This window comes from Salvelinus fontinalis, chromosome 16 (assembly GCF_029448725.1).
Source record: "Salvelinus fontinalis isolate EN_2023a chromosome 16, ASM2944872v1, whole genome shotgun sequence".
In the NCBI taxonomy this organism is placed as follows: domain Eukaryota; kingdom Metazoa; phylum Chordata; class Actinopteri; order Salmoniformes; family Salmonidae; genus Salvelinus; species Salvelinus fontinalis.
In genome coordinates, this window is record NC_074680.1 from 29,933,798 (window position 1) to 29,960,728 (window position 26,931).

General features: G+C 41.5%; 1 pseudogene; it reads left to right on the forward strand.

The window, feature by feature from the left end:
• The first annotated feature begins 1,117 nt into the window (after positions 1-1,117).
• LOC129813360 (potassium voltage-gated channel subfamily H member 5-like) overlaps positions 1,118-26,931 on the forward strand; it is a 74,976-nt pseudogene continuing 49,162 nt past the window's right edge.

Here is a 26,931-nt window from a genome sequence, read left to right on the forward strand (position 1 = left end):
TGGTTGTGTGTGTGTGGTGCATAGGCACAGAAAACTATAGGTGGAAAAACAGGCTGAAGTGGTCAAGTCGATATCCACATTTACACTGAGTATACAAAACATTGACGACTGACCAGGTGAATTCAGGTGAAAGATTTGATCCCTTATTGATGTCACTTGTTAAATCCACTTCAATCCGTGTAGATGAAGGGGAGGAGACAGGTTAACTGATGACTTTTAAGCGTTGCGATAATTGAGACATGGATTGTGTATGTGTGCCATTCAGAGGGTGAATTGGGCAAGACAAAATATTTAACTGCCTTTGAACGGGGTATAGGTACCAGGCACATCGGTTTGTATCAAGAACTGCAACGCTAATGGGTTTTTCACTCAACAGTTTCCCGTGTGCATCAAGAATGATCCAGCCAACATGACACAACCGTGGGAAGCATTGGAGTCAACCTGGGCCAGCATCCCTGTGGAACGCTTTCGATGCCTTGAAGAATTGAGGCTGTTCTCAGGGATAAAGCGGGCGGTGCAACTCAATATTAGGAAGGTGTTCCTAATGTTTGGTATACTCAGTGTATAAACAAGATTGCTACAGTTATTTGTGGTGTTTATCATACATTTTGTTATTTTTATGAGGGGGGAGATTTGTGATTTTATTTTTTTACAGTACAAGGGGAGGGTAATGTGAAAATATGTTTTACATTTGGGAGGGAGGTGCATTTATTTTTCAATGACACCAGGAGTTGGGCCTATTATCTGCATTGGGGACTCAAATATATACTTCTGTGTTTTCTGCATTCACCAGAGATGACTCTGCACAGTCAATACAATCCAATTTCTTTTGAGATCATCTTTATGAACCTAATTAAATGTTGATTATACATGTCTAGTAATTTACCTGTGTTATCTAACGTTCTATTATGTGCAGGCACATTGTTTTGTGCATAGGCTCCAGTAATTGTTTTAATAAGTGTCAGTGAAAACATCTACACAAAAAAGCGAGTGCGTAAAAACATTTCCCCTAAAAAGAGGTAGGAAATCTAGAGACCCACCTACGCCTGTCTCGACGAGCGTGTTGTACACAAAATGCAGCGCATCTCGGGAGGAGCGAGTCTATGCCACAGTGTGTTCTGAGCAGTTGAAGCAACATTTTACAATGAGGAGGCTGTTAAATATTTTTTTATTTTACTAGGCAAGTCAGTTAAAAACAAATTTGTATTTTAAGTGAACAGTGGGTTAACTGCCTTGTTCAGGGGCAAAAGACAGATTTTTACCTTGTCAGCTCGGGGATTCGTTCTTGCAACCTTTCGGTTACTAGTTCAACGCTCTAACCACTAGGCTGCCCTGCCGCCACACTTTTGTCCTCCTATAAGAAGCAGCAAATATTTTCACCACCCTGACCATCACCTGACCCCAGGATGCCCGGGACAAAGAGAGGGCTTGTGGAACCACAAAATACGTTCTTGGGAAACCTTGTCCAGTGTACCAAAGGTAAGCAATGAAACCAGAAGAGAAAGCTAGTTTGGATGATTGTGTTCCTTTTTTTGGTCAAAAATAATTCGTCTTTTTTTAATTTTCTTTTACACGACTTGTCTTTAGTTTGTAAAATATTATGTCGTTTGTTTTCAAAGTTTATTCCACAATGTATATATATTGTTTTAGTGATGATATGTAACTATTTACAGTTTATACATACAGTACTAGTCAAACGTTTGGACATCTACTCATTCCAGAGTTTTTCTTTATTTTTACTATTTTCTACATCAGCCTGTCTTAAAGTACGGGTCGCGACCCAAAGTGTGTCGCTGACCTGTTAGTGGTGCGTCATGACGTGTCAGAGTAAATGTATAATTATTTAATGAATTGATTTGGCCAAGTGCAATTACGGTGTCCGTTCACTGCGCTCTCTGCTTAGCAGCGGTCTGCTGTTTGGCCAGCCCAGCCTCACATTCAATTCGCGCATATATGTACAAAATGTATTTCAGCAGATTTCGTGCGTTTTTGTGCATTTTTGGGGTGGTTCAATTCGTTTGAAAATACACAAATTTCTGTGCTACTTAATTCGTGCGAAAAGACACGAATTTAACCAGTAGGCGACACACAAGCCGTTGCAACAACCATAGACGCGATCGCCTGTATTTATTTATTTTACGTTATGAATATATAGATATTTTGTCTTTTTTTAACCATTTAACCATAAGAGGTTATATATATATTGTCTTTATTTAATCCCTATTAAAACATTGTGGTTTTATGCCTATATGTACTGTTTTCGAATTTTTTCTGAACAGACTTTTCAGGATAGAATGAATGTAAGCAATGCATGATGGTTAATGGTGTTTTATTCGGTTGTAGTTCCATGTATTTCTTAAAAAATAAACGTGTAAACCATTTTTATTGAACAGAATGTAACTGAAAATACAATGGCAGCCTTGCCATTGTCCATCAATAACAAAACTTTTTTTTTTCGTATAACATTTGGGGAAACGTATGCAGTCATTGTAGTCTTACATTTTGTTGGCCAACCAAAATTACCAAAACGTTAACCCGTAATAAGGCTAGGGTGGATGAGTGTAAATACATGGCTCTGAGTGTAAGCACCTTTTCACTAGAAACGTTCTTGTGTTCAAATTACCGTCAGTGCGAAATAGCTAGAAAGCTTTCGTATTTCCACTTGGCTGCACCTACGGTTACGATAACGATAAATCAAGTGCAATACCTGCATCGACCTGTGTCGAGCAGCAAAACACTGGAAAGCTTCTAGCCTACCGGAAAGTTACAAGAAGAACAAGAATAGTTACCTCATCCGGTCATGTGACACTCTGGATGCCCCCTAAAATCAATTTCAACCGTTTTGAAAAATGACGCCTGGTAACCCCAAAAAAATTCCAGGTGCATGAAAAGTTTGCAATTAGAATATTTTTTGAAAACCTCCCTAAATCACTCAGGCCATTGACTCGAGAAGAAAAAACATAAAATATTTTCCAGAAGAAAAAACAGAATATTTTTTGAAAACCTCCATAAATCACTCAGGCCAGCACCCATTGATTTGGGGCGGTAGTATAGCGCTCCCAGAGCGGGTATGGAAGTCTGGATCCCCCCTAAAAGCATTTAATGCTCTGTGTGTCTTTAAGCACCATACTTTTTCACTCCATCCTTGCTGTGTGTGTGTGTGTGTGTGTGTGTGTGTGTGTGTGTGTGTGTGTGTGTGTGTGTGTGTGTGTGTGTGTGTGTGTGTGTGTGTGTGTGTGTGTGTGTGTGTGTGTGTGTGTGTGTGTGTGTGTGTGTGAGAGAGAGAGCTTTTCTTTGACATCTGTTTAGCGAAATTACTGATTTACAGTTCATGAGGGTTGACCGATTCACACATTTAAAGTTTTGGAAAGATCTGACTTTTTTAAACCTTCGAAACAGCACCTATGACCCCATTTTAAGGCCCTTCCGGTTGGCACAGGAAGCTATAAGTAAATACATATCCTGATCGGGGTATGCTTTTACAGAATCCTGAGTTTTAAGTCTATACGTTAAGAACTGACTGATTTACACAGGGTTGAATGCACTATATATCACAAACTGCTGGTTGGGTATGGCAAAACACTTTTAGGGTGATTTTATCACTTCCGGTTGCTCCAGGAAGCTTAGAATCAACACAGGTAGACCTCATAGTGGCTTGATGGATTGTCATTGAAGACAGGTTCATAAGACATTCATAACCCACATAGGCTTCAGGATGAATTTAGGGGTGCAGGCAATGTGTTCCTATGGGGTGAGATGTCATTGTAAACTGTTTGATGTAAACACCTTCTTTTAACTGTTAAGGGTTAATGCCACACGGTCAATGTTAGGCTTGCACAGAGACCTTAGGAACGTTCCTGAGGTCAAATTGTGCTTCTAAACCTTAACAGTTCTCTCTCTGTCTCCCAAAAGCAAAAGACTTGAAATGTAGGTCAAGGGTCATCTTCTTGTCACTGTCGCTGCGCTCAGACCGAGCAAGCTACGGTCAAGCGGGGCATCTCGTTGAACTCGGCACGGCTATGGTGATGTCATTTTTAGTGGTGATTTCAGAATGCTATTTTGGTGGTTTTTCACTGTTGAAACATATTGCAAATGCACAAAAGTCAACTAGCAAGTCAGTGTCCATCAGCTAATTAGATATTTTCAGACACCAAACTGATACCATCTGACTCCAAACTCACTTTTTCCAACTCGTTTAGAAGCCAACTATCACATATTTCAGAGCAGGCCCAAAATTCACAGCGCCTTCCATTTAAACCATAATAAAACAAATAATACGTAGTTATGTTCTAGCTGCGGGTCCAGTTTTAACATTATGTTTAGCCCTATGTGAGGCGACCTCGAATCCCAAGTTTCGGCTAGATAGGTAATTCGGTGCCCGAGCAAAACCTTAATTGGTGCTGAAATTCCACTTTTTTCCATGCCTTGCTACGGGGTCCTTGAATGAGCTATCGGACAGAAATGTCGGGGTCCGTCTCTATGGGCCGAGCCGGTTTCAATGCACCTAGTCTTGCAACTCTGGGACTTTTCTAAATGTCACCATTTTGTAATGCTCAAAATGAATTGAAGTCAATGCAAATGCACCGAGGCTTTTTATCGGTCCGAGAACCTTCTAGAGCCACATAACTCACCGTGCACAATCAACCTGAGGTCTAGAACAGGTTTGTAAAGTTTCAGAACTCTAGGTCTGACGGTTCTTTAAAAGTTCAAACAAAAGTAACTATTGCAGGCACTGTCTGCCTCTAAGCCCCTCAGTGTGTCACTCCATCCTTTCTGTGTGGGTGTGTAAATTTTTCCTTGAAATCTGATGGGATGAATGACTGATTTACAGTTCATGAGGGTTGCCTATTCACATATATTAAGTTTTGGAAAGATTTGACTTTTTTAACCCTTCGAAACAGCCCTTTTGACACCAATTATGGCACTTCCGGTTGGCACAGGAAGCTGAAAGTAAACACATATCCTCATTGGAGTGGGCTTTTACAGAATCCTGAGTTTTAAGTCTATACGTTAAGAACTCACTGATTTACATAGGGTTGAATGCACTATTTCTCTCAAACTGCAGGTTGGGTATGGCAAACACTTTTAGGGTGATTTAACCACTTCCGGTTGCTTCAGGAAGCTTAGAATCGACACAGGTAGACCTCATAGTGGCTTGATGGATTGTCTTCGAAGACAGGTTCATAAGGCATTATTAACCCACATAGGCTTCAGGTTGAATTTAGGGGAGCAGGCAATGTATTCCTATGGGGAGACATGTCATTGTAAACTGTTTGATGTAAACACCTTCTTTTAACTATTAAGGGTTAATGCCACACGGTCAATGTTAGGCTTGCACAGATCGGGAGGACCTTAGGAACGTTCCTGAGGTCAAATTGTGCTTCTAACCTTAACGGTTCTCTCTCTGTCTCCCAAAAGCAAAAAACTATGAAATTGAGGTCAAAGGGTCATTTGGGTCCTTCTTCTTGTAACGGTCGCTGCACTCAGACCGAGCTAGCTACGGTCAAGCGGGGCATCTCGTTGAACTCGGCACGGCCTGGAGATAATGGCAATGCCATTGCAGGCTTTGTGTGTCTTTAAGCACCGTACTTTTTCACTCCATCCTTTTATCCCCTTTTCTTCGTGGTATCCAATCGCTAGTAATTACTATCTTGTCTCATCGCTACAACTCCTGTATGGGCTCAGGAGAGACGAAGGTCGAAAGCCACGCGTCCTCCGAAGCACAACCCAACCAAGCCGCACTGCTTCTTAACACAGCGCGCCTCCAACCCGGAAGCCAGCCGCACCAATGTGTCGGAGGAAACACCGTGCACATGGCCCCCTTGGCTAGCGCGCACTGCCCCCGGCCCGCCACAGGAGTCGCTGGAGCGCGATGAGACAAGGATATCCCTACCGGCCAAACCCTCCCTAACCCTGACGACGCTAGGCCAACGGACCTCCCGGTCGCGGCCGGCTGCGGCAGAGCCTGGGCGCGAACCCAGAGACTCTGGTGGCGCAGCTAGCACTGCGATGCAGTGGCAGAGCTTCGAGACCCACTTAAAAAATGTTCGTCTGAACACACTGCAACTGGATCTGTAATTATTTTTTTTTTTAACTCCTTTTTGTAAACATGACCAATTTGTCAATGTACGATTTCTCTTAAATTACGATAGATAAATGGCTGGTTCTTTTTTTCCTGACACCGTATGCTTATGTACTTTGACGTGAAGCGGTCAAATTAGCACCCTACTTTACGTTTTTTGACCTTTAATCCCAGAAAAATGGCCATAACTCAAAAAGCGTTGAAGCCTCGACGCCATCTTGTTCGGGGCCAACTGTCCATTACGTCTTCTAAATATTTTCCGTTTAGGAGAAAAGGCCACATACATTTGCAATGTGCTTGTGCATTTGCAATATTATTTATTTTCCCTCTGGTGGGAATTTCCTAGACTGCGGAAAAATGACCAAAATGTGTTATTTTTATAAAACAGAAACCGAACGTCCGAGAGATTTAGTTTGATGACTTCCTGAAAGATCTCTCCCCCGGGCACGGCCCGACGCCGTCCGCGAATTTTAGAAACGTTGCAGGACGTCTAGTAAGGGACCTTACATTTGCAATGTGGCGTTTCTCACTAACCATATGGCGAGTGCTAAAATGTTCCCTTAAAGTATGGAAAGGCCTTGGAAAGGCCATAAGTGTAAGCCAACATAATTCATTATTTTACATTAACATGTAATACATGCATTATGAAGAAAATGGTGTAATTTAGGCTCCACGAAATATGAAATGGGTTATGAAGAAAATCGTGTATGGTTGCCTACATGACAACAAGGCGTTCTGATTACAAGTGCACCAGTATCAAAAGTATTAAGCGAAATCAAGCACAGAAAACAGCATTGGCATTAATAAAACAATATTTCCCACGAATTAAGTCGCAGGTAAATGTGCGTCTTTTCTCAAAAATTCTGTTCAGCAAGTCTAAAACAGTACATATAGGCATACAACGACACATTTTAAAACATGGTTAAACAAAGACAACATTTCTGTATATTCATGACGTTGAATTAGCCATTAAGAAGAACAAAAATGAAATACAAATTATCGCGTCTGCTACATGGTTGTTGCAACGGCTTGTGTGTCACCTACTGGTTAAATTTGTGTCTTTTCGCACGAATTAAGTAGCACAGAAATTCGTGTATTTTCAAACGAATTGAACCACCCCAAAAATGCACAAAAACGCACGAAATCTGCTGAAATACATTTTGTACATATATGCGCGAATTGAATGTGAGACTGTGTTGGTTTGGCAGCTGCACGAGTGGGAGAGAGAGATGCTTCGCGGTTTACCAGATCTTTTTTTCTGGAGTTCTGGAAGTGCTTAGTAATGAGTCAATCAAAACGAACAAATTCATATAACGACACGTCCTAACCAAATATCCACGGTATACGCAGAGACCTAAAGATTTTGCAATTGTTTTAGACGCCATTCCCTCCGGTGTTGCTCTGTTATTCAGGAACGTGTCAAGACCTGACCCTCAGAGCCTACCTTCTATTGACCCTGTTGACTCATCAGTAGGAAAGATTTGTTTCTCTTTTGGTCCATTCAACAACAGAGCGATACGAACCTTGTTTCAGCAGGATGTTGTATCTATACCTTATGTCATGCCTTATTGGAATGGATTTATTGATAATATCTGTTGGAAAAAAGTTTGGATGTTGCCACACACATACCTACTGGTTAACAAAATTAAGGAGGTTTCCTTTAAAATTATTCATAAATATTACCCTGCCAACAACTATATGAAGAAGTTTAAGGAAAACATAAATTCAAATTGCTCCTTTTGTAATGACCACCCAGAAACAGTGTTGCATCTTTTTCGGCATTTTATACATGTAAGAAAACTGTGGCAAGACATCAGTAGATTTATAATTGAACACATTTATGAAGATTTTACACTATTGTGGAGAGATGTACTGCTTGGATTCTTTACATACGATAAAAATAAGCTGACACATTTTTATGTAATTAATTTCATTATTCTTTTGGCCAAATTTCATATACACAAATGTAAATTTACTAACAAAAAAACACATTTTCTTACCCTACAAAAATAAATTGAACTGTATTTTAAGACTGTTAAATACTCTACTAACAAACAAGCTGTTAGAATTGTAAGTGTATGTATGATGCAGTTGTAGGCTGTTGTAAGGATAATATTGCTTGTTATTTCTCTCTTCAAGTAGAATTAACCCCTCTACTACTTGTTTATCAGACATCAGTAAAACTGCTGCAGCTGATGCATAGAATCCCTAATGCAGAGACTGTCATGGAGTGGGCAGTAGAGTTCATGCATTATATGTGCTGTAAACTCCCTCTCTGATTGATGGCATTTGTGTGTGGTAGTTGGAGGAGTTGGTGGAAAACATTACAATAAAATAAAGTTTCCTTACTAATCGTACTGGATTCCAAGTGTATCAACCAATCACTAATCTTGAAGCATGATTGTTGTTGCGGACATAGAATAAGCTACTGAATGTAGTGACGTAATTGTGTAGAACAAAAAACAGACATTTGAGGGATACGTCATCACTGTATTGGACTACATTGTGTGGGGTCACTCACCACACATATCACCAATGGGTTGTGCCAACTCATCTGAATATTTCAGCCATTTAACACCAGAGCCCTCACCACACACCTGTTTCCCTGACCTCTCTTCCCAGAGACCAGCTTCATCCTGGGGAATGCCCGGATCGTGGAGTGGCCTGTAGTCTACAGTAATGATGGATTCTGCAAGCTCTCAGGGTTCCACAGGACGGAGGTTATGCAGAAGAGCAGCACTTGCAGGTAAGGATGGTTGTTGTATAGCAGTATAGTAATCATTTTATTTTCCCCTTTGTAGGTGTAATGTATCTGCTGTTATAGATGACCACTAAACCACTGTAGGATGCTTTCAAAAGGTCCTTCATGAAGTGAAGTAATTCTGAACATCATATTACAAGAGTCACTGAAAACCCCTTGGTATCTGGTGTTCCACTAGTACTGAATGAGGGCCTGTACTGCCTGGTGATCATAGAAATGGTTTCAAATGGAACCAATTACCAAATCCAAATCAAATTTTATTGGTCACATACACATGGTTAGCAGATGTTATTGCGAGTGTAGCGAAATGCTTGTGCTTCTAGTTCCAACAATGCAGCAATCTAACATGTAATTTAACAATTCCACTACATACACACACATCTACAGTTGAAGTCGGAAGTTTACATACACCTTAGCCAAATACATTTAAACTCATTTTTTTTCACAATTGCTGACATTTAATTCCATGTCTTAGGTCAGTTAGGATCACCACTTTATTTAAAAAATGTGAAATGTCAGAATAATAGTAGAGAACGATTTCTTTCAGCTTTATTTTTCTTTCATCACATTCACAGTAGGTCAGAAGTTTACATACACTCAATTTGTATTTGGTAGCATTGCCTTGTTTCACTTGGGTCAAATGTTTCGGGTAGCCTTCCACACGCTTCCCACAATAAGATGGGTGAATTTTGGCCCATTCCTCCTGACAGAGCTGGTGTAACTGAGTCAGGTTTGTAGGCCTCCTTTGCTCGCACACGCCTTTTCAGTTCTGCCGACACATTTTCTATAGGATTGAGGTCAGGGCTTTGTGATGGCCACTCCAATAATTTGACTTTGTTGTCCTTAAGCCATTTTGCCACAACTTTGGAAGTATGCTTGGGGTCATTGTACATTTGGAAGACCCATTTGCGACCAAGCTTTAACTTCCTGACTGATGACTTGAGATGTTCAATCAATCAATCAAGTTTATTTTATATAGCCCTTCGTACATCAGCTAATATCTCGAAGTGCTGCACAGAGACCCAGCCTAAAACCCCAAACAGCTAGAATGCAGGTGTTAAGCACGGTGGCTAGGAAAAACTCCCTAGAAAGGCCAAAACCCAGGAAGAAACCTAGAGAGGAACCAGGCTATGAGGGGTGGCCAGTCCTCTTCTGGCTGTGCCGGGTGGAGATTATAACAGAACTATGCCAAGATGTTCAAAAATGTTCATAAGTGACAAGCATGGTCAAATAATAATCATGAATCATTTTCAGTTGGCTTTTCATAGCCGATCATTAAGAGTTGAAAAACAACAGGTCTGGGACAGGTGGCGGTTCCATAACCGCAGGCAGAACAGCTGAAACCGGAACAGCAGCAAGGCCAGGCGGACTGGGGACAGCAAGGAGCCACCACGCCCGGCAGTCCCAACGTATGGTCCCAGGGCTCAGGTCCTCCGAGAGAAAGAAAGAGAGAAGGAGAAAATTAGAGAGAGCCAAGATTTTTTTTAAATGTTCATAAATGACAAGCATGGTCAAATAATAATCAGGAATAAATCTCAGTTGGCTTTTCATAGCCGATCATTAAGAGTTGAAAACAGCAGGTCTGGGACAGGTAGGGGTTCCGTAACCGCAGGCAGAACAGTTGAAACTGGAATAGCAGCAAGGCCAGGCGGACTGGGGACAGCAAGGAGTCGTCATGCCCGGTAGACCTGACGCATGGTCCTAAGGCTCAGGTTCTCAGAGAGAGAGAAAGAAAGAGAGAACGAGAGAATTAGAGAAAGCATACTTAAATTCACACAGGACACTGGATAAGACAGGAGAAGTACTCCAGGTATAACAAACTGACCCTAGCCCCCCGACACATAAACTACTGCAGCATAAATACTGGAGGCTGAGACAGGAGCGGTCAGGAGACACTGTGGCCCCATCCGAAGATACCCCCGGACAGGGCCAAATAGGAAGGATATAACCCCACCCACTTTGCCAAAGCACAGCCCCCTCACCACTGGAGGGATATCTTCAACCACCAACTTATAATCCTGAGACAAGGCCGAGTATAGCCAACAAAGATCTCCACCACAGCACAAACCAAGGGGGGGGGGGGGGGGGGGGGGGGGGCGCCAACCCAGACAGGAAGATCACGTCAGTAACTCAACCCACTCAAGTGACGCACCCCTCCCAGGGACGGCATGAAGGAGCACCAGTAAGCCAGTGACTCAGCCCCTGTAATAGGGTTAGAGGCAGAGAATCCCAGTGGAGAGAGGGGAACCGGCCAGGCAGAGACAGCAAGGGCGGTTTGTTGCTCCAGAGCCTTTCCGTTCACCTTCACACTCCTGGGCCAGACTACACTCAATCATATGACCTACTGAAGAGATAAGTCTTCAGTAAAGACTTAAAGGTTGAGACTTATTGTTGCTTCAATTTATCCACATAATTTTCCTGCCTCATGATGCCATCTATTTCGTGAAGTGCACCAGTCCCTCCTGCAGCAAAGCACCCCCACAACAGGATGCTGCCAACCCCGTGCTTCACGGTTGGGATGGTGTTCTTCAGCTTGCAAGCATCCCCCTTTTTCCTCCAAACATAACGATGGTCATTATGGCCAAACAGTTCTATTTTTGTTTCATCAGACCAGAGGACATTTCTCCAAAAAGTACGATCTTTATCCCCGTGTGCAGTTGCAAACCGTAGTCTGGATTTTTTATGGCGGTTTTGGAGCAGTGGGTTCTTCCTTGCTGAGCTGCCTATGTATGTCGATATAGGACTCGTTTTACTGTGGATGTAGATACTTTTGTACCCGTTTCCTCCAGAATCTTTACAGTTTACAATTGGCTCATTCATCCCCCTCCTCTCCCCTGTAACTATTCCCCAGGTCGTTGCTGCAAATGAGAACGTGTTCTCAGTCAACTTACCTGGTAAAATAACGGTAAAATAAAATAAAAATAAATAAATAAATAAAAAATCTTCACAAGGTCCTTTGCTGTTGTTCTGGGATTGACTCGCATTTTTCGCACCAAAGTACATTCATCTCTAGGAGACAGAACGCGTCTCCTTCCTGAGCGGCATGACGGCTGCGTGTTCCCATGGTGTTTATACTTGCGTACTATTGTTTGTACAGATGAACGTGGTACCTTCAGGCGTTTGGAAATTGCTCCCAAGGATGAACCAGACTTGTGGAGGTCTACAATTTTTTTTCTGTGGTCTTGGCTGATTTTCCCATGATGTCAAGCAAAGAGGCACTGAGTTTGAAGGTAGGCCTTGAAATACATCCACAGGTATACCTGCAATTTACTCAAATTATGTCAATTAGCCTATCAGAAGCTTCTAAAGCCATGACTTAATTTTCTGGAATGTTCCAAGCTGTTTAAAGGCACAGTCAACTTAGTGTATGTAAACTTCTGACCCACTGGAATTATGATAAAGTTAATTATTGTCACGCCCTGACCTTAGTTATCTTTGTTTTCTTTATTATTTTGGTTAGGTCAGGGTGTGACATGGGGGATGTATGTGTTTTTGTCTTGTCTAGGGGTTTTGTATGTTTATGGGGTGTTGTCTTATCTAGGTGTTTGTATGTCTATGGTTGCCTAGATTGGTTCTCAATTAGAGGCAGCTGTTTATCGTTGTCTCTGATTGGGAACCATATTTAGGCAGCCATATTCCGTTGGGTATTTCGTGGGTTATTGTCTATGTGTAAGTTGCCTGTGTCTGCACTTATTGATTATATAGCGTTACGTTCGTTTGTTATTTTGATAGTGTGTTTAGTGTTCTTCGTTTCGTTAAATAAATAATAAGAATGTATGTATATCACGCTGCGCCTTGGTCCTCCTCTTTTCCACATTACGACGAACGTGACAGTTATAAGTGAAATAATCTGTCTGTAAACAATTGTTGGAAAAATTACTTGTCGTGCACAAAGTAGATGTCCTAACCGACTTGCCAAAACTATAGTTTGTTAACAAGAACTTTGTGTAGTGGTTGAAAAACAAGTTTTAATGACTTCAACATAAGTGTATGTAAACTTCCGACTTCAACTGTAATTAAAGGAATGGAATAAGAATATGTTCATATAAATACATGGATGAGCAATGACAGAGCGGCATAGGCAAGATGCAATAGATGGTATAAAATACAGTATATACATATGAGATGAGTAATGCAAGATATGTAAACATCATTAAAGTGGCATTATTAAAGTGACTAGTGATCCATATATTAAAGTGACCAATGATTTCAAGTCTGTATGTAGGCAGCAGCCTCTCTGTGTTAGTGATGGCTGTTTAACAGTCTGATGGCCTTGAGATAGAAGCTGTTTTTCAGTCTCTCGGTCCCAGCTTTGATGCACCTGTACTGACCTCGCCTTCTGGATGGTAGTGGGGTAAACAGGCAGTGGCTCAGGTGGTTGTTGTCCTTGATTATCTTTTTGGCCTTCCTGTGACATCGGGTGCTGTAGGTGTCCTGGAGGGCAGGTAGTTTGCCCCCGGTGATGCGTCGTGCAGACCGCACCACCCTCTGGAGAGCCTTGCGGCTGTGGGCGGTGCAGTTGCTGTTCCAGGCAGTGATGTAGCCCGACAGGATGCTCTCATTTGTGCCTCTGTAAAAGTTTGTGAGGGTTAACGTTGACAAGTCTGGGACCGAGTGACTGAAAAACAGCTTCTATCTCAATGCCATCAGACTGTTAAATAGCCATCACTAGGCGGTTTCCACCCGGTTATGTAACCCTGCACCTTAGACACATTTAGTATTTCCTCCCAGCTGCCCATGTCCCTTAATGTTTATGATGCGGTTGTTACTGACAAGAAGCACATGGCTGAGCTCTTTAATCACCATTTCATTAAGTCAGGATTCCTATTTGACTCAGCCATGCCTCCTTGCCCGTCCAACATTTCTTCATCTCCCACCCCTTCTAATGCGACTATTCTCGATGCTTCTCCCTCCTTTTCCCCCTGCCCCGCTACAAAGTTTCTCCCTGCAGGCAGGCACTGAGTCCGAGGTGGTAAAGGAGCTCCTTAAACTTGACCCCAAAAAAACATCTGGGTCAGAAGGTTTAGACCCTTTCTTCTTTAAGGTTGCTGCCCCTATCATCACAAAGCCTATCTCCATCCTTTTTAACCTGTCTCTCCTTTCTGGGGAGGTTCCTATTGCTTGGAAGGCAGCCACAGTTCATCATTTATTTAAAGGGGGAGATCAAGCTGATCCTAACTGATATAGGCCTATTTCTATTTTGCCCTGTTCATCAAAAGTGTTGGAAAAACTTGTCAATAATCAACTGACTGGCTTTCTTGATGTCTATAGTATTCTCTCGGGTATGCATTCTGGTTTTCGCTCAGGTTATGGATGTGTCACTGCAACCTTAAAGGTCCTCAATGATGTCACTATTGCCCTTGATTCTAAGCAATATTGTGCTGCTCTTTTTATTGACTTGGCCAAAGCTTTTGATACGGTAGACCATTCCATTCTTGTGCGCCGGCTAAGGAGTATTGGTGTCTCTGAGGGGTCTTTGGCCTGGTTTGCTAACTACCTCAAAGAGTGCAGTGTATAAAGTCAGAAAATCTGCTGTCTCAGCCACTGCCTGTCACCAAGGGAGTACCCCAAGGCTCAATCCTAGGCCCACACTCTTCTCAATTTATATCAACAACATAGCTCAGGCAGTAGGAAGCTCTCTCATCCATTTATATGCAGATGACACAGTCTTATACTCAGCTGGCCCCTCCCTGGATTTTTGTGTTAAATGCTCTACAACAAAGCTTTCTTAGTGCCCAACAAGCTTTCTCTACCCTTAACCTTGTTCTGAACACCTCCCCACTATTGTGATTACTACCTCTGAGGGTTTAGAGCTTGAGGTAGTCACCTCATACAAGTACTTGGGGGTATGGCTAGACGGTACACTGTCCTTCTCTCAGCACAAATCAAAGCTGCTGGCTAAATGTAAATCTAGACCTGGTTTCCTCTATCGTAATCGCTCTTTCACCCCAGCTGCCAAAATAACCCTGATTCAGATGACCATCCTACTCATGCTAGATTACGGAGACACCATTTATAGATCAGCAGGTAAGGGTGCTCTCGAGTGGCTAGATGTTCTTTACCATTCTGCCATCAGATTTGCCACCAATGCTCCTTATAGGACACATCACTGCACTCTATACTCCTCTGTAAACTGGTCATCTATGTATACCCGTCAAGACGCACTGGTTGATGATTATTTATAAAACCCTTTTAGGCCTCACTCCCCCTCTATCTGAGATATCTACTGCAGCCCTCATCCTCCACATACAACACCTGTTCTGCCAGTCACAATCTGTTAAAACCTCTACCGCTTCTCTCTCCCGGATCCGGGATCCTCCTCATCAAAAAAGCTGACAAGCATAGCCTAGCCTAACGGGACAGGGATATCATATAATATAATTTCATGAAATCACAAGTCCAATACAGCAAATGAAAGATAATCATCTTGTGAATCCAGCCATCATTTCCGATTTTTAAAATGTTTTACAGCGAAAACACAATATGTATTTATATTAGCTCACCACAATAGCCAAACACACAAAGCCATTTATTCACCGCCAACATAGCTTTCACAAAACCCAGCAATAGAGATAAAATGAATCACTAACCTTTGGACAACTTCATCAGATGACAGTCTTATAACATCATGTTATGCAATACATTTATGTTTTGTTCGAAAATGTGAATATTTAGAGCTACAAATCGTGGTTTTACATTGTGAATACGTAGCCACAATGCACAATGAGATATTTTGGACAGTCACCTAATCTAACCAAAGAACTCATCATAAACTTTACTAAAAAATACATGTTGTACAGCAAATGAAAGATACACTGGTTCTTAATGCAACAGCTGTGTTAGATTTAAAAAAATAACTTTAGTACAACATACAGCATGCGATATTGTGAGACAGCGCTCACCTATTCTCTGCCTTGTTGGAGCCAACATATTACTCAAAAATACGAAATAACATCATAAATAGTCTCTTACTTTTGATGATCTTCCATCAGAATGTTGTGCAAGGAGTCCTAGTTCAAGAATAAATCGTTGTTTGGTTTTAGAATGTCCATTTCTTCTGTCGAATTAGCAACTTTGGCTAGCCATGTGGAGCTCACGTGTCCAAGAAATCGCTGCGCCTGGAACGAAAAATTCCAAAATTCCCAATAAACGTTGAATAAACTGGTCAAACTCGGTTGAAAATCCTACTTTATGATGTTCTTCTCATATGTATCCAATAAAATCAGAGCCGGAGCAATTCGTCGTGTATACCGAACGCTTTTCAGAAGACAATGTGAGGTTCCCCGGCGCGCAGTTGAAAACTGACTAAAGAGCGGACCTGTCACTCCAAAAGCTCTCATTATGCCTCACATCAAGCTAGACACCCCATTCCACCTTCTACTGCCTGTTGACATCTAGTGGAAGGCGTATGAAGTGCATACAGATCCATAAATATAAGCCAATTGAATAGGCAGGCCCTGACACAGAGCCCCATTTTCAGAATTTTCACTTCCTATCTGGAAGTTTGCTGCCAAATGAGTTCTGTTTTCCTCACAGATATAATTCAAACAGTTTTAGAAACTTCAAAGTGTTTTCTATCCAATAGTAATAATACTATGCATATTGTATGATCTAGAACAGAGTACGAGGCCGTTTAATTTGGGCACAATTTTTTCCCAAAGTGAAAACAGCGCCCCCTATTAAGAAGAAGTTAAATAAAGGTTGAATAAAAATAAGAAAAAACGTGGGTATATGACTTACAGTATACCTGCGTATACCCTCCACTGCACCACTGGCCCTTTGTGTTTTGCAAAAAGTGCATTCTCCTAAATGAGTGCACTGGTATTACGGTTGCTGTCCTTTCAGAATAACAAACCTGTCACACACTGAAAGCCTATGGGTTCGCCACTGCGCAAACATGTCTATAATAAACTCAGCAAAAAAGAAACGTTGTGTCATTGTCAACTGCATTTATTTTCAGCAAACTTAACATGTGTAAATATTTGTATGAACATAACAAGATTCAACAACTGAGACATAAACTGAACAAGTTCCACAGACATGTGACTAACATAAATGGAATAATGTGTCCCTGAACAAAGGGGGGGGTCAAAATCAAAAGTAACAGTCAGTATCTGGTTTGGCCACCAGCTGCATTAAGTACTGCAGTGCATCTCTTCTTCATGGACTGCACCAGATTTGCCAGTTCCCGGATCTCAATCCCATTGAGCACGTCTGGGACTTGTTGGATCGGAGGGTGAGGGCTAGGGCCATTCCCCCCAGTCATTGCGATAACGCTAGTTAGCATTGGATCGTGAAACTACCTCATTGCCAAAATCCTGAAGTATCCCTTTCAGGGTCATATGTCAGATGACTAATCCTTTTGATTTTATTTGTCACTTTTCTTCCAGTTTTATGTATGGAGAGCTGACGGACAAGAAGACGACAGACAAAGTCAAAGAGACCTTTGGTTCTTATGAGTCCAACTGCTTTGAGGTCCTTCTATACAGAAAGAACAGTGAGTGTTCCAATTTAATTGTTGACATTGTATAAGTACTGTAGATTATTGTATAGAAAGGAAAATGTAAAGTGGACCTTATGAGAAAAGCAATTGTTAATACTACATTGTAAAGAATATTTTCTGTCTGCAGGGGTACCAGTGTGGTTCTACATGCAGGTGGCCCCCATCAGAAATGAGAAAGACAAAGTCGTTCTCTTCCTGTGCACCTTCAAAGACATCACTGTCGTCAAGCAGCCAATCGAGTACGAGTCCACTAAGGATAAGGACGAGTCCACTCTAGGTAAGTGTCTCTGTGGCTATTTGCTTGTTATGAAGAGCCAGTTTATGAATTACTGGAGATGGAATGGTCTTGTGGCTGATGTGGTCAGAAGTGGGTGTTTTTCCCCTTTCCTCCTATATGAGTGATGTACAGTGCCTTCGGAAAGAATTCAGACCCCTTGACTTTTTACACATTTTGTTACGTTACAGCCTTATTCTGAAATTGATTAAAACTATTTTTCCTCATCAATCTACAGACTATACCCCATAATGACAAAGCAAAAACTGTTTTTTAGAATGCTTTGCTAATTTATTAAAAACAGAAATATTACATTTATATAGGAACCTTTACCCAGTACATTGTTGAAGCACTTTTGGCATCGATTAAAACATCTTGGAAGATTAAGTCTTCTTGGGTATGACACTACAAGCTTGGCACACCTGTATTTGAGGAGTGTCTCCCATTCTTCTCTACAGATCCTCTCAAACTCTGTCTGGTTGGATGGGGAGCGTTGCTGCACAGCTATTTTCAGGTCTCTTCAGAGATGTTCAAATGGGTTCAAGTCCGGGCTCTCGCACATTCAGAGACTTGTCCTGAAGCCACTCCTGCGTTGTCTTGGCTGTGTGCTTAGGGTCATTGCCTGGTGGAAAGTGAACCTTCACCCCAGTCTGAAGTCCTGAGCGCTCTGGAGCAGGTTTTCATCTCTCTGTACTTTGCTCCGTTCATCTTTGCCTCGAACCTGATTAGTCTCACAGTTCCTGCCGCTGAAAAACTTCCCACAACATGATGCTGCCACCACCATGCTCCAATGTAGGGATGGTGCCAGGTTTCCTCCAGACGTGACGCTTGCCATTCAGGCCAAAAAGTTCAATCTTGATTTCATCAGAATAGAGAATCTTGTTTCTCATGGTCTGAGAGTCTTTAGGTGACTTTTGTCAAACTCCAAAAGGGCTGTTATGTGCCTTTTTACTGAGGAGTGGCTTCCGTCTGGCCACTCTACCATAAAGGCCTGATTGGTGGAGTGCTGCAGAGATGGTTGTCCTTCTGGAATGTTCTCCCATATCGACAGAGTAACTCTAGAGCTCTGTCAGAGTGACCATCGGGTTCTTGGTCACCACCCTGACCAAGGCCCTTCTCCCCCGATGGCTCAGTTTGGCCGGGGGGCCAGCTCTAGAAAGAGTCTTGGTAGTTCCAAACTATTTCCATTAAAGAATGATGGAGGCCACTGTGTTCTTGGGGACCTTCAATGCTGCATAAATGTTTTGGTACCCTTCCCCAGATCTGTGACTCGACACAATCTTGTCTCGGAGCTCTACGGACAATTTCTTTGACCTGATTACTTGGTCTTTGCTCTGACATGCACTGTCAACTGTGGGGCCTTATATAGACATGTATGTGCCTTTCCATATCATGTCCAATTAATTGAATTTACCACAGGTGGACTCCAATAAAGTTTGTAGAAACATCTCAAGGATGATCAATGGAAACAGGATGCACCTGAGCTCAAGTTCGAGTCTCATAGCAAAGGGTCTGAATGCATATGTAAATATTTCTGTTTTTGAAAACATTTCTAGCAACCTGTTTTTGCTTTGTCATTATGGGGTATTGTGTGTAGATTGCTGAGGATTTTTTATTTATTTAATCAATTTTAGAACAATGCTGTAAAGTAACAAAATGTTGAAAAATTCAAGGAGTCTGAATACTTTCCGAAGGCACTGTGTGTTGTTAGATCTTGGCCCTGGGCTCTGTTCTTGCCAGAGGGCACAGGGGCACATGCCCCCTCAGATTTGTTCTGTTTAAATTAGAGGTCGACCGATTATGATTTTTCTACGCCGATACCGATACTGATTATTGCAGGACCAAAAAAGCAGATACAGACAAAGTGTTGGAGAAGAAAGTAAAAGTGCAATATGTGCCATGTAAGAAAGCTAACGTTTAACCTGTCTAGGATCAGCGTGGCGCTAGCGGCACACCCCCCCCCCCCCCACTGAAAAACCAGTGCCGCGAAATTCAAAAAAAATATTTTTTTAAAATATTTAACTTTCACACATTAAAGTCCAATACAGCTAATGAAAGACACAGATCTTATGAATCCAGTCAACATTTCCGATTTTTAAAATGTTTTACAGGGAAGACACAATATGTAAAGATGTACATCTATTACCTAAAAACACATTAGCATATTCCACCATCTTTTATTTGTCCACCAACACCAGTAGCCATCACCAATTCGGCTAAACTAAGATATTTATAGCCCCTAACCAACAAAAAAACTCATTAGATGACAGTCTGATAACATATTTATGGTATGGGATAGGTTTTGTTAGAAAAAAGTGCATATTTCAGGTATATGGCATAGTTTACAATTGCACCCACCATCACAAATGGACTAGAATAATTACAATGAGCAACGTGTTTACCTAACTACTAATCATCAAACATTTCGTAAAAATACACAGCATACACGAATCGAAAGACACAGATCCTGTGAATACAGACAATATTTCAGATTTTCTAAGTGTCTTACAGCGAAAACACAATAAATCGTTATATTAGCGTAGCACATAGCACATAGCAGCCCAGCATTGATTCTAGCCAAAGTGAGCGATAAAAGTCAACATCGCCAAAAGATATTAATTTTTTCACTAACCTTCTCAGAATTCTTCCGATGACACTCCTGTAACATCACATTACAACATGCATATACAGTTTGATCGAAAATGTTTATATTTAGCCACCAAAATCATGGTTAGACAATGTGAAATGTAGACAAGCTGGTAAAGAAAACGTCCTTGCGCCACTTAGACAGTGATCTACTCTTATACATAAATACTCATAAACGTGACTAAAAAATATAGGGTGGACAGGGATTGATAGACAATTTAATTCTTAATACAATTGCGTTATTACATTTTTTAATTTATCCTTACTTTTCAATACAGTTTGCGCCAAGCGAAGCTACGTCAAAAAACATGGCGTCCTAAGCCACTAAAATGTTTCGACAGAAACACGATTTATCATAATAAAAATGTCCTACCTTGAGCTGTTCTTCCATCAGTATCTTGGGCAAAGGATCCTTTCTTGGGAGAAATCGTCTTTTGGTGGAAAGCTGTCCTCTTGCCATGTGGAAATGTCAACTACGTTCGGGATGAACTGAAAAGCGTTCCCAACTTTTCACATCGTTGCAAAAATAAATGTCCCAAAATCGCACTAAACGGATATAAATTGCTATAAAACGCTTTAAATTAACTACTTTGTGATGTTTGTAACTCCTATAACGAGTGAAAAGATGACCGGAGAAATATAACAGGCTAAACTAATGCTTGGAACAGGAGAGGGTCGGTGTCTTCCACGCGCGTTACGCAGCAAGAAAAGACTTGCTAGCTAAAGGTTTTTTTCATTTGTAGTGCCTGTGAACGAGCAATCGAGCCCGTTGGAATCGTCATCACGTAAAGGCATCCAGGGGAAGACGTAAGAAGTGTCCGTATAGTCATAGCAACGACAGTGCCCGTTTAAATGACTTCAGAAAAGTGGCCAACGTTTCTCAAATCTGACTCCATGTCAGGGAAATTGCTGTAGAATGGGCTCTGTTCCACTTAGAGACAAAATTTCAACTCCTATAGAAACTATAGACTGTTTTCTATCCAATAATAATAATAATATGCATATTGTACGATCAAGGATTTTGTGGGAAGCCGTTTAAAAAATTAGCCACATTAGCATAAATAGTCTAAACAGCGCCCCCATCCCCAACAGGTTAAGTTCCTTGCTCAGAACATGAGAACATATGAAAGCTGGTGGTTCCTTTTAACATGAGTCTTCAATATTCCCAGGTAAGAAGTTTTAGGTTGTAGTTATTATAGGAATTATAGGACTATTTCTCTCTATACGATTTGTATTTCATATACCTTTGAATATTGGATGTTCTTATAGGCACTTTAGTATTGCCAGTCTAACAGTATAGCTTCCATCCCTCTCCTCGCCGCTACCTGGGCTCGAACCAGGACCACATCGACAACAGCCACCCTCGAAGCAGCGTTACCCATGCAGAGCAAGGGGAACAACTACGCTATTAGCGCTCACCCCACTAACTAGCTAGGCATTTCACATCGCTCAGTGCCCACCATCGCTCAGTCAGACTGCTCTATCAAATCATAGACTTAATTATAACATAATAACACACAGAAATACGAGCCTTAGGTCATTAATATGGTCGAATCCAGAAACTATCATCTCGAAAACAAAACGTTTATTCTTTCAGTGAAATACGGAACTGTTCCGTATTTTATCTAACGGCTGGCATCCATAAGTCTAAATATTCCTGTTACATTGCACAACCTTCAATGTTATGTCATAATTACGTAAAATTCTGGCAAATTAGTTCGCAATGAGTCAGGCGGCCCAAACTGTTGCATATACTCTGACTCTGCGTGCAATGAATGCAAGAGAAGTGACACAATTTCACCTGGTTAATATTGCCCGATAACCTGTATTTCTTTTAGCTAAATATGCAGATTTAAAAATATATATATACTATATTGATTTTAAGAAATGCGTTGATGTTTATGGTTAGGTACATGTTGGAGCAACGACAGTCCTTTTTCGCAAATGTGCACTGCATCGATTACATGCAACGCAGGACACGCTAGATAAACTAGTAATATCATCAACCATGTGTAGTTATAACTAGTGATAATGATTGATTGATTGTTTTTTATAAGATAAGTTTAATGCTAGCTAGCAACCTACCTTGGCTTCTTACTGCATTCGCGTAACATGCGGGCTCCTCGTGAGGCAGGTGGTTAGAGCGTTGGACTAGTTAACCGTAAGGTTGCAAGATTGAATCCTTGAGCTGACAAGGTAAAAATCTGTTGTTCTGCCCCTGAACAAGGCAGTTAACCCACCGTTCCTAGGCCGTCATTGAAAATAAGAATGTGTTCTTAACTGACTTGCCTAGTTAAATAAAGGTGTAAAAAAAATAATATATATATATATATATATGCAAAATAGGCGTCCAAAATTACCGATTTCCGATTGTTATGAAAACTTGAAATCAGCCCTAATTAATCGGCCATTCCGATTAATGGATCGACCTCTAGTTTAAATGATATACCTGGCCTCCACAATTTACATTTACATTTTACATTTTAGTCATTTAGCAGACGCTCTTATCCAGAGCGACTTACAGTAGAGTGCATACATTTTATTACATTTACATACTGAGACAAGGATATCCCTACCGGCCAAACCCTCCCTAACCCGGACGACGCAATGCCAATTGTGCGTCGCCCCACGGACCTCCCGGTTGCGGCCGGCTGCGACAGAGCCTGGGCGTGAACCCAGAGACTCTGGTGGGGCAGCTAGCACTGCGATGCAGTGCCCTAGACCACTGCGCCACCCGAATCACCCGACCTCAACCCAATTGAGATGGTTTGGGATGAGTTGGACGGCAGAGTGAAGAAAAAGCCACCAACAAGTGCTCTGCATATGTGGGAACTCCTTCAAGACTATTGGAAAAGCATTCCAGGTGAAGTTGGTTGAGAGAAGTCCAAGAGTGTGCAAAGCTGTCATCAAGGCAAAGGGTGGCTACTTTGAAGAATCTCAAATATAAAATGCCTTTTGATTTGTTTAACCATTTTTTTTGTTAGTGCATAATTCCATATTGGTTATTTCATAGTTTTCATGTCTTCACTATAATTGTACAATGTAGAACATAGTAAAAATAAAGAAAAACCCTTGAATGAGTGTGTCCAAACTTTTGACGGGTTATGTGGATATATACATTTTTTGTAAAATTTGTTGTTGTTTCTATGTAATACGAATTTGGCTTTTGCTAGCCCAGATAGGTTCCCAATTTCCCAACCGCATAACTAGCTACCAAGAAGCCTTTTTAGGCTATCAATCAAGGTAGAGTAGCAACCAGCAGTCAGGAGAATACAGACAGCTGATGAGGTATGCTTAGATATGCAGAAACATATTTTTTTTTTACATAGATTTAAGCATAAAGATGATGGCTCTGGATTGCATGAAAAGCTATTTCATGTGTTTGAAAAATTCAAAATTCTTCAACTTCCAAACGAAGGGCATAGCCCCCCTACAGACCACCCCACAGCAATCCTCACATAAGTTATGCTCCACAGAATTTTGGGGTGCATTGACTCCCTTGAGTGGGTGTGTTTTCCCTTTGGTCCTCCACTCTTTGAATTCCAAATTTTCCATTATTACTGTATTTGAGTAGAAAGTATTTGATTATCATACAGTTTTTTTTCGGGGGTAATGCTTTGACTTGGTTCTTACTATTTGTAGAGTCGTCGCATTGTATTTGGTTGTCATGGTGTTCTTGTTCTGGTCAGGTCGTTTTCTCTTTGTGTTCTCTAAAGCTAGTAGAATGTGCATTAGCCTGTTTTACAAGGCTCTTTTGTGCTGTTAAAGTACAGATTGGGGGCTCTTTACATGGTCAGTGTGGTGTTGCTCTGCCCTGGTGACACAATGAGTTACACAACTCCTAACCGTCTTTTCATCTGGGAGAAGTCAATTGTATCTGTTGCAGTGCCATAGAGAGCAATATAAGAATATAGGCCCATAGGAATAGCCGAACGAACCAGAGGTAACTAATTTCTGTTTTTTAGGACTACAAACTGGTGAGCTTTATTGCGAGGAGGCTGCCAATGTTGCCTGTATGGGTCTCTGCCACCGGTCTCCTTTCACCTTGCTGTACTTTGGGGAAAATAGCTGAATTAATCTCCCTTAGAGACAAAGTGAAAGAGGATCTGAGGTTAGAGACCCTGGAGCTGAGGGCTATTTGAAAGCCCTATTTCTCTCTCTGGTATTTATTTCACCTTAATTTTGGGGCTCCCGAGTGGCGCACCTGTCTAAGGCACTGCATCTCAGTGCTAGAGGCGTCACTACAGACCCTGGTTCGTTTCCAGGCTGTATCTTAACCGGACGTGATGGTGAGTCCCATAGGGCAGCGCACAATTGACCCAGCATCGTTCGGGTGAGGTTTTGGCCGGGGTATGCCGTCATTGTAAATAAGAATTTGTTCTTAACTGACTTGCCTAGTTAAATAAAATTTAAATAACTTGTTTTTAACCAAATAAGTTAAAAACCAAATAAGTCAATTGAGAACCAATTTTAATTTAAAATAACAACGTAGCCAAGAGGTTGCAACAGTGAACAGGAGAACACACAATACCATTTAAAGGTACAAATTCATCTAATATACAACAATAACAAATATTCACAGTGGGTTAGAGCAGAAAAGTCCAAGTCAACACAACATACTTAATAGTCACCAGGTAAATTGATCAGATAGCAGCACAGTTTATGCTTTTTAAGGAGTGTGGTGGGATAATATTGTCAAGTTTAAGGGTCTTTTGCAACTCGTTCCCTGTGTTGGTGACGGAAAACTGGAATGAACGCGACATAGAAGGTGCAGGCTTTGGGAATGGCCAGTGTATTCAGAAAGTATTCAGACCCTTTCCCTTTTTTTATGTTACAGCCTTATTCTAACATTTTTTTTTTATCCATCAATTTACACACAATACCCAATAATGACAAAGCTGACAGGTTTTTATAAATTTTTGCAAATGTATGAAAAAATAAAACAGATACCTTATTTACATCAAAATTCAGATCCTTTGCTATGAGACTCGAAACTGAGCTCAGGTGCATCCTGTTTCCATTGATCATCCTTGAGATGTTTCCACAACTTGATTGGAGTCCACCTGTGGTAAATTCAATTGATTGGACATGATTTGGAAAGGAACACACCTGTCTATATAAGGTCCCACAGTTGACAGTGCATGTCAAAGCAAAAAACAAATAAATAAGTTGAAGGAATTGTCCGTAGAGCTCCGAGATAGGATTGTGTCGAGGCACAGACATGAGGAAGGGTACCAAAACATTTCTGCAGGATTGAAGGTCCCCAAGAACACAGTGGCCTCCATCATTCTTAAATGGAAGAAGTTTGGACCCACCAGGACTCTTCCTATAGTAATCAGGGGAGAAGGGCCTTGGTCAGGGAGGTAACCAAGAACCTGATGGTCACTCTGACAGAGCTCCAGAGCTCCTCGGTGGAAATGGGAGAAGCTTCCAGAAGGACAACCATCTCTGCAGCACTCCACCAATCAGGCCTTTATGGTAGAGTGGCCAGATGGAAGCCACTCCTCAGTAAAAGGCACATGACAGCCCGCTTGGAGGTTGCCAAAAGGCACCTAAAGGACTCTGACCATGAGAAACAAAATTCTCTGGTATAATGAAACCAAGATTGAACTCTTTGGCCTGATTGCCAAGCATCACAGATGGAGGTAACCTGGCACCATCCCTACGATGAAGCATGGTGGTGGCAACATCATCCTATGGGGATGTTTTTCAGTGGCAGGGACTAGGAGGATCTAGGGAAAGATGAATGGAGCAAAGTACAGAGAGATCCTTGATGAAAACCTGCTTCCAGAATGCTCAGGACCTCCGACTGGGGCTAACATTCACCTTCCAACAGGACAACAACACTAAGCACACAGCCAAGACTGCGCAGGAGTGGCTTTGGGACAAGTCTCTGAATGTCCTTGAGTGACCCAGCCAGAGCCTCAGCTCACAGTTCAGTGCTAAACCAGGGGCTGTAGCAATTTTTGGTTCTAACTTTCTTAAGCATACCATGTTTATTTAAAGACTGTGAGGGAAGAGGTTTAAAATAGGACCAATGGCACCTGAAAGGGATTGACTGATCGTGACTGTGACTGTTTTGTCTTGTACTTTTACCCTCCAAGCAATTGTATTTAATCCTGGACAGTATCACACTATTATGGTTTGATCAGGCAGTGAATTAAGATGGTGCCAAAGAACATGGCTGGCGTTTTACATTCTACCTAACCAATTTAGCTATTTTGTTAGATTTTTAGGGTTTTGTGTAACTTCTTTTTTAACTTCTTTTGTACATAAAGTCTGTTCAACGCTGGTCCGACCAATCGGGTTCCACGCTTCAAGATTGCTTCGATCACGTGGACTGGGATATGTTCCGCATTGCGGCGAACAATAACATTGATAAATACGCTGATTCGGTGAGCTGGTTTATTAGCAAGTGCATCGGCGATGTCGTACCCACAGCGTCTATTAACCTCTGTTAGGATTTATGTTTAGCCTGTTAGCATATTGTTTGAAGATGAATATTGTTTTGTTACACACACACACAAACAATACAGATAGGTGTGTAAGGACTGACCAACACAGGCCATAAAAGCTGTGGTCAGTCTGGAGAGGGGAGGGGTGCATCTCTCTAGGCCAACCAGGAGGTTAGATTACTGGACAATACCATCTTAGGAACTGTTTCA